General features: G+C 41.9%; 1 non-coding gene across 1 annotated transcript; it reads right to left on the bottom strand.

The window, feature by feature from the left end:
- Positions 1-1,190: 1,190 nt before the first annotated feature.
- On the bottom strand, positions 1,191-1,297 carry LOC112658774 (U6 spliceosomal RNA). Its single transcript, XR_003135951.1, has one exon. It is a non-coding gene; the product is annotated as a U6 spliceosomal RNA (small nuclear RNA).
- Positions 1,298-6,273: the final 4,976 nt, after the last annotated feature.

The following is a 6,273-nucleotide window of genomic DNA, read 5'->3' as shown; positions in this document are numbered from 1 at the left end:
GAGAGAGAGAGCACTCGAGCATGGGGATGAATGGAGGGTGAGAGAGAGAATCTCAAGAGACTCCCCACTGAGCGAGGAGCCTAACATAGTGCTTGACCCTGAGATCATGACCAGAGCCTAAAATCAGCAGTCAGATGCCTAACTGACTGAGCCACCCAGGCATCCAGCTGACCTTATTTTTAAAGTACTTCAATTTAATATGTGGAGTAGATGCCCAGAACAAACCTTTTGATGAAAACCAAAGTTGGATGAGTTTTTTACTATTTTTTTTAAATGAGTCATTGAGCTGGCAAGAAAGTGAAGAAAGAACAAAGTCCAAGTAAGACCCCCCCCTAGTACGTGAGCAAGCTCCTAGAACTGCCAAACTGCAGTGTTCTTGAGCTTCCACACTGACAGGTGCAGTGATGGAGACACAGAAGATAAACCCAAGATCATGAGCATAGTAAGAACCGATCCCAATTTAAACTGGCATGACCACAATGGAAAACAGTAAAGAGGTTCCTCAGAACATTAAAAAGAGAACAACTGTGTGATCCAGCAATCTTGCTTCTGGAGGTCCAAAAGAAATGAAATCACTATTTCAAAAAGATATCTGTACCTCCCCCATATTCAATGCAGCATAATTCACAATACCCAAGGCATATTTCTCAAGGCATATAAACAACCTAAGTGTCCACTGAAGGATAAAGGAATAAAGGAGACATGGTATATACACAATGGAATATTACTCAGCCATTAGAAAGAAGGGAGCCCTGCCATTTGTGACAACGTGGATGAAACTTGAGGGCACTATGCTAAGCAACAGAAGTCAGACAGAGAAAGGCTGTATTATATATATATATAATCTAAAAAAAAAAACAAATTAATAGAAACAGAGTCGATTGGTGACGGCCAGGGGCTTTTTGTGAGGGAAATGGAGAGATGCTGATCAAGGGATACAAACTTTCAGTTACAAGATCAGTAAGTTCTGGAGATCTAATGTACAGCATGGTGACTATAGTTAACCGCACTGTATTTTATACTTGAAAGTTGCTGAAAGAGTAAATCTTAAATGTTCTCACCACACACACACACACACACACACACACACGGATAACTGAGGTGATGGATGGGTTAACTAACACAATGGTGATAATCATTGCACAATACATACACATATTAAATAATCACATTATACCCCCTCTTTTAAAAAAAAAATGGAATGCTTCACAAACTTGCATGTCACCTTTGCACGGGAGCCATGCTAATTTTCTCTTGATCATTCCAATGTTAGTATATGTGCTGCCAAAGCGAGTACCATTATAATCTTAAACTTACACAATAGTGCATGTCAATTATACCTCAATAAAGTTGGAAGAAAATAATTTCATATAAAATAAAACACATATTTTTTAAAAATCTCATAAAACTGGAATTCCAAAGAGCCAAAGTAAAGATGAATGTAAAGTTGATTTGCTGTGCAGACCAGAACCCCTGGAAAGTTTGCCTGTATTGATCCTGATGCTGGATGGAGAAAAACAAAAAAGGGATATAAGTTCTTCCTTGAGAGTGCATAACTATAGTGTGGTCTGCATGGAAGATTATGATCTAAATTCAAGATACTATGGAATTTTTAAAACTAATAAGTCCAAGTTTGGGGTGCTCCAAACAACTGGCAAAACAAACACAAATCCTCTCAGAAGATTATGTTGAACTTAGGCCCCAAAGAATACCCACAGATAAACTTCAAAAACAGAAGTTTACAATCAGAAAACAAAACAAATAAGGAAGCATGCCTGTATAAGTAAGAGCAAATAGAAACAAACCAACAACAACAACAACGAAAAATAAGATCAGATACACAAAGATTTGGAGTATTAAAATAAGCAGACACAGAAAATAAGTGTGTTTAATATATTTCAAGAAATAAAAGACAACAAGAATCCAAAATAAAAAAAGCTAAATAGATTTGCAATCAAAGTCCTTCTTATTTATTTTTAATTTCTTCTTCCCAAGTAGATTTTAGGTCCCCGAAGACATAGGGGCTGGGCTGAACACTTTACAGGCTGTGTTTGCCAGTTGAAGGAAGGAAGTCCTCCCCTCTTCTTTTGAAAGTCGGCAGTAAGAATTGAGTTTGGGGCCACGGTTTTTAAAATCCTATTATAAGAGCCAACAAATCACTTCTAAAGGAAAATAAGACATGAAGGCAGAGTTAATGCAATGCTCCCAGCTGACCAGACTGGGGAGATGGCATTGGGCTAGTGGTCCATCCACTCCATTTCTCATCTTGGGAAAACTAGTCAAGTAAGCCTGGGCCCATGTCCACTTGTTAGAAAAATCTATTTTAAATGCCTAGTAATTGGGGATGCCTGGGTGGCTCGGTGGTCGAGCATCTACCTGGGGCTCTGATCGTGATCCTGGGGTCCTGGGATCGAGTCCCACATCGGGCTCCCTGCAGGGAGCCTGCTTCTCCCTCTACCTGTGTCTCTGCCTCTCTCTCTCCATGTCTCTCATAAGTAGATAAATAAAACATTTTTTAAAAAAAATAAATGCCAGTAATTGGAATCTTAAATACAAATTACTTTAAAATACTGATGTGGTACTTTAAAGAAACCAAGGCCTTATGGAACCAGCATATAATAACCAGAATGTAATACATTCATCACTGTATTACATCTACCTGCTGCAATTCGGCATGTCCACAGAAAGTCAAGTTTTCTAGACGAGTCTAATACTAAAACCCCCACAGAATGTGTTTTAGGGTTCACAAGACATTAAATCTGATTATTGCCTCTCCTACATCTACAGCTGGAAGTGGAGCAAACATGGGGTACAGGAAGATGACAGGAAACCTATGAAAGTTTGACAGATTTGGCAAGTCTGAGGTAGACAGCTTAAGGTTCTCAGACTAGCAAGGTGTGAGGCCTGCACGTACGTTGCAGCGAACCCTGGCAGAGAAAAGTACCAAGTAAGCTGCCGTCGCGGCCACATAAGGATGGTGTATTTGAGTTTGAATGTCATTCATCTGTCAAGTTCAGATGTCTTAGAAGAAAGTTTATCCTTTGTTGAAGGAACTTTCTCTCAAGTTCAGGTCCTGGTAGACCTTTCATGGCGGCCTGAGTAGGTGTCCCAGCGGCGTTAGTGGGACCTGCTCTCTGAGTCTGCTCCCAGGCTCTCTGCCCACTCCAGGAAGCATTTGAGGGGGGTCTGGCCCAACCACCTGGCTTCTCACCAGACAGGAAGTTCTGGTTGGGGTTCTATCCACTCTCCTCCTTGTGGTGGAAAGCTCTCACCTTCACTCCTCTGCCCCTCTGGAGAGTTCTCCTCTAAGATCACGTTTCTGTGCCCTCTGAGGGACTATTTGGGCTCATTTCTGGAGAGACTCCTGATAGGGCCAACAAAATGGGTGACGGAATCAGTAACTGAGACGCATGTGAAGAAGAAGCGCCCAGGCCTCCAAACACGAGTCGCTTTATGAAAGCACAACACCTGAACCACCTCACACATTTGCACAGCAGCGAGGGCCCTTTTGCAACTTCAATCCTCAAATGTATAATGGGAGGGCTTTTGTTTTTTCTTTTTTTTTTTTTTTCACTCTTATAATGACTTTTATAAAATCTGTATTTTGGAAACAAATAAGGAAGCCAAGTGAATAATTCCATAAAAACCCCACAATCCCTAGGGTACCTGTCCTGGTTGGAGAACTAACCAATCCCTGTCACTTTGGGTCAGGCTTTCCTATTCACTATGGAAAGCGATGGAAAGCGAAACCCCCTATGGAGTTTGTAGTTTTGCCCACCAATAAGTTGAGGACTGAGCCAACCCCCCTCCCCGTTTTTTTCACTTGTTGTGCTATGAAACTATGTTGTCGAAAAGTGGACCGGTTGTCACGACAACCAGCCTGAAGGGGGAGACCCACACGGAGCCTAGAAATGGGAGAGACTGTGGCCTGTCCGGGCTTTCCCCAGCGCGCAGGCCACGGAGAGGGGAGTCCGACGGCCAAGGAAAGGACAGGGGTCTCGGGAACCAGTCTCAGCTGTCCCCCAGATCCGATGACTCTGCGGGAAGTGCTGAAATCAAGTTTCTTCGCTGATGAGAGAGTCACGGCTGGTCTGGGGAAAGCACAGATGGAAGAGCGCCATGAGGCTCAGTCTGAAAGAGGTCATGACCCTTCTTCCCTCCCCCTAAAAACTCAATATTATCAAGAAGTCGTTCTTTTTAGACTAATTGATCCCCAGGTGAACAATTAGACCTGCATTCCTTTCTCAAAAGTGTAAGAACTAGTGTATCTGTGTGTGTTGTGAGTGACTACTCCCCTGCTTTCTCATAGTTGTAGTATATTAATCCCAAAATCAGGCCAGTCAGAATTCTGACGTCGGTATTGCTTAACTTCTGGATTCAAGAAATACTCAGAAGATGAGAATGCATGGAAAATCCCTTCTAGAAGTCCTTAATGTGGCCACGCCTAATGCTTTCATTCTCTCAGATTAAAAAAAAAAAAAGTTTATTAACCTTGAATTTTCGATTTATCCAGTATGAAATCAAGGCACTTAAAATATTTTATTTTATTTATTTATTTATTTTTTAAACACCAATTCTTTTTTAGATTTTTTCATGAGAGAGAGGCAGAGACACAGGCAGAGGGAGAAGCAGGCTCCATGCAGGGAGCCTGACGTGGGACTCGATCCTGGGTCTCCAGGATCAGGCCCTGGGCTGAAGGCAGTGCTAAACTGCTGAGCCACTTAAAATATTTTAAAAGACACCTATATTTTGTACTCGTCCTGTATCTAGGAGGACGACTACGCCTATCTTGTTTTTCAACATATACTTTTTCTTTTCCACTTTTTTGTTGAGAAGTAGAACATGCTTACAGAAACTCCCAGGAGAGTTTAGTTTATGTGTCAGTACAGTTTGATGAATGCTTGTTGAGAGAACATCATATAACACTCAGGTCAAGAAATAGAACATTACTAGTACCCTACAAATCCCTGGGGTGCCCTTCCCCATCAAAGCTTTCCTCTCTTTCCCTAAAAGTAATCATTTCTACTTTTTGGTAGTAATTTCTTTGCTTCTCTTTATAGCTTTCCACCTATGTTTCCATCCCTAAACATAATCCTTTAGTTTTGCCTGTTTTTAATCTTCGTATGAATAGGATCGCACCTCTTATGTGATCTTTTCTTTCTTTCTTTTTGTTTTGTTTCGTTTTTTTAAAGTAGGCTCCATGCCCAATATGGGGCTCAGACTCACTACCCTGAGATTAGGTGTCACTCGCTCTAGCGACTGAGCCAGCCAGGTGCCCCCCCATATGTGGTCTTTCCTATGTGTTCTTTTGGATCTTTCTTCTCTCTCTCTCTTGATAGTATGTTTGTAAGGTTCACCTATGTTGCTGTGTGCTGCCGAACTTTGTTCATCTTCATTGCCATATCGTCCGTTGTATGAATAGCTCTCTGTCTAGCTCTAATCTATATATAGTCCGTTTACCTATTCTAATGGTGATGACTCCCTGGGTTGTTTCCAGTCTAGTGTAATAGCAAAGGTCGTTGTTCTGACGTCCCTAGGCCTGTGAGCATGAGTTCAGTGTATACCTCAGAGAGGAATTTCTGGGGCATAGGCATGTACATCTTCCACTTTGCGAATGCCAGGCTGTTCTCTGAAGGGGTTGTACCGTTTACACTCTTCCCAGCACTGATAAGTATGCTCCTTGTCCACACTCTCACTAGCGCTTGAAATTCTTGAACTGTTTAATTTTTTAATTTTCTTTTAGTGATGATGAATTTAAACAATTTAGATTTAATTGAGATTTACTGAGCATCTGCTAAGAAGCAGTGCCTGTACTAGGAGCTTCTCTGTGTATTTAATCATCATTAAGTCACAACAGCCCTAGAAAGGAGATGATGTTCTCTCCATTTCATAAATGAGGAAAATGAAAGCCACAAGCTGGAAGTTTCCCAGCAGAGGCCATGACAGAGCTGGGACTAGAACTCAGGTCTGGCTGGCTTACAAAGACCATATTCTCTCTTCACGTTCCTATGCAGTCTCCATCCCTACCCTCTGCTTTCACTCATTGGAATCTGGAAGACAGATGCTTGGGTTGGAATTATGTTGCCTAGAGCCCACCTATGGCCCTCCCTGGGCGCCAGACCCTGTCTCTGACCTCATACATACCTGCTTCAGCTCACAGAGTCCACCACCTGAAGGGAACATTACAGGATCTCATGTTGCACTGACCCAGCTGAACCACATTCCTCTTGTTATAAAGAATTCCTCTTAAACACTCTTTGAACTAGTTTATTC

Source organism: Canis lupus, chromosome 12 (assembly GCF_003254725.2).
Source record: "Canis lupus dingo isolate Sandy chromosome 12, ASM325472v2, whole genome shotgun sequence".
Taxonomy (NCBI): Eukaryota; Metazoa; Chordata; class Mammalia; order Carnivora; family Canidae; genus Canis; species Canis lupus.
Note: the sequence above shows the minus strand (reverse complement) of the source record. Positions and strands in the feature narration are given on the sequence as shown.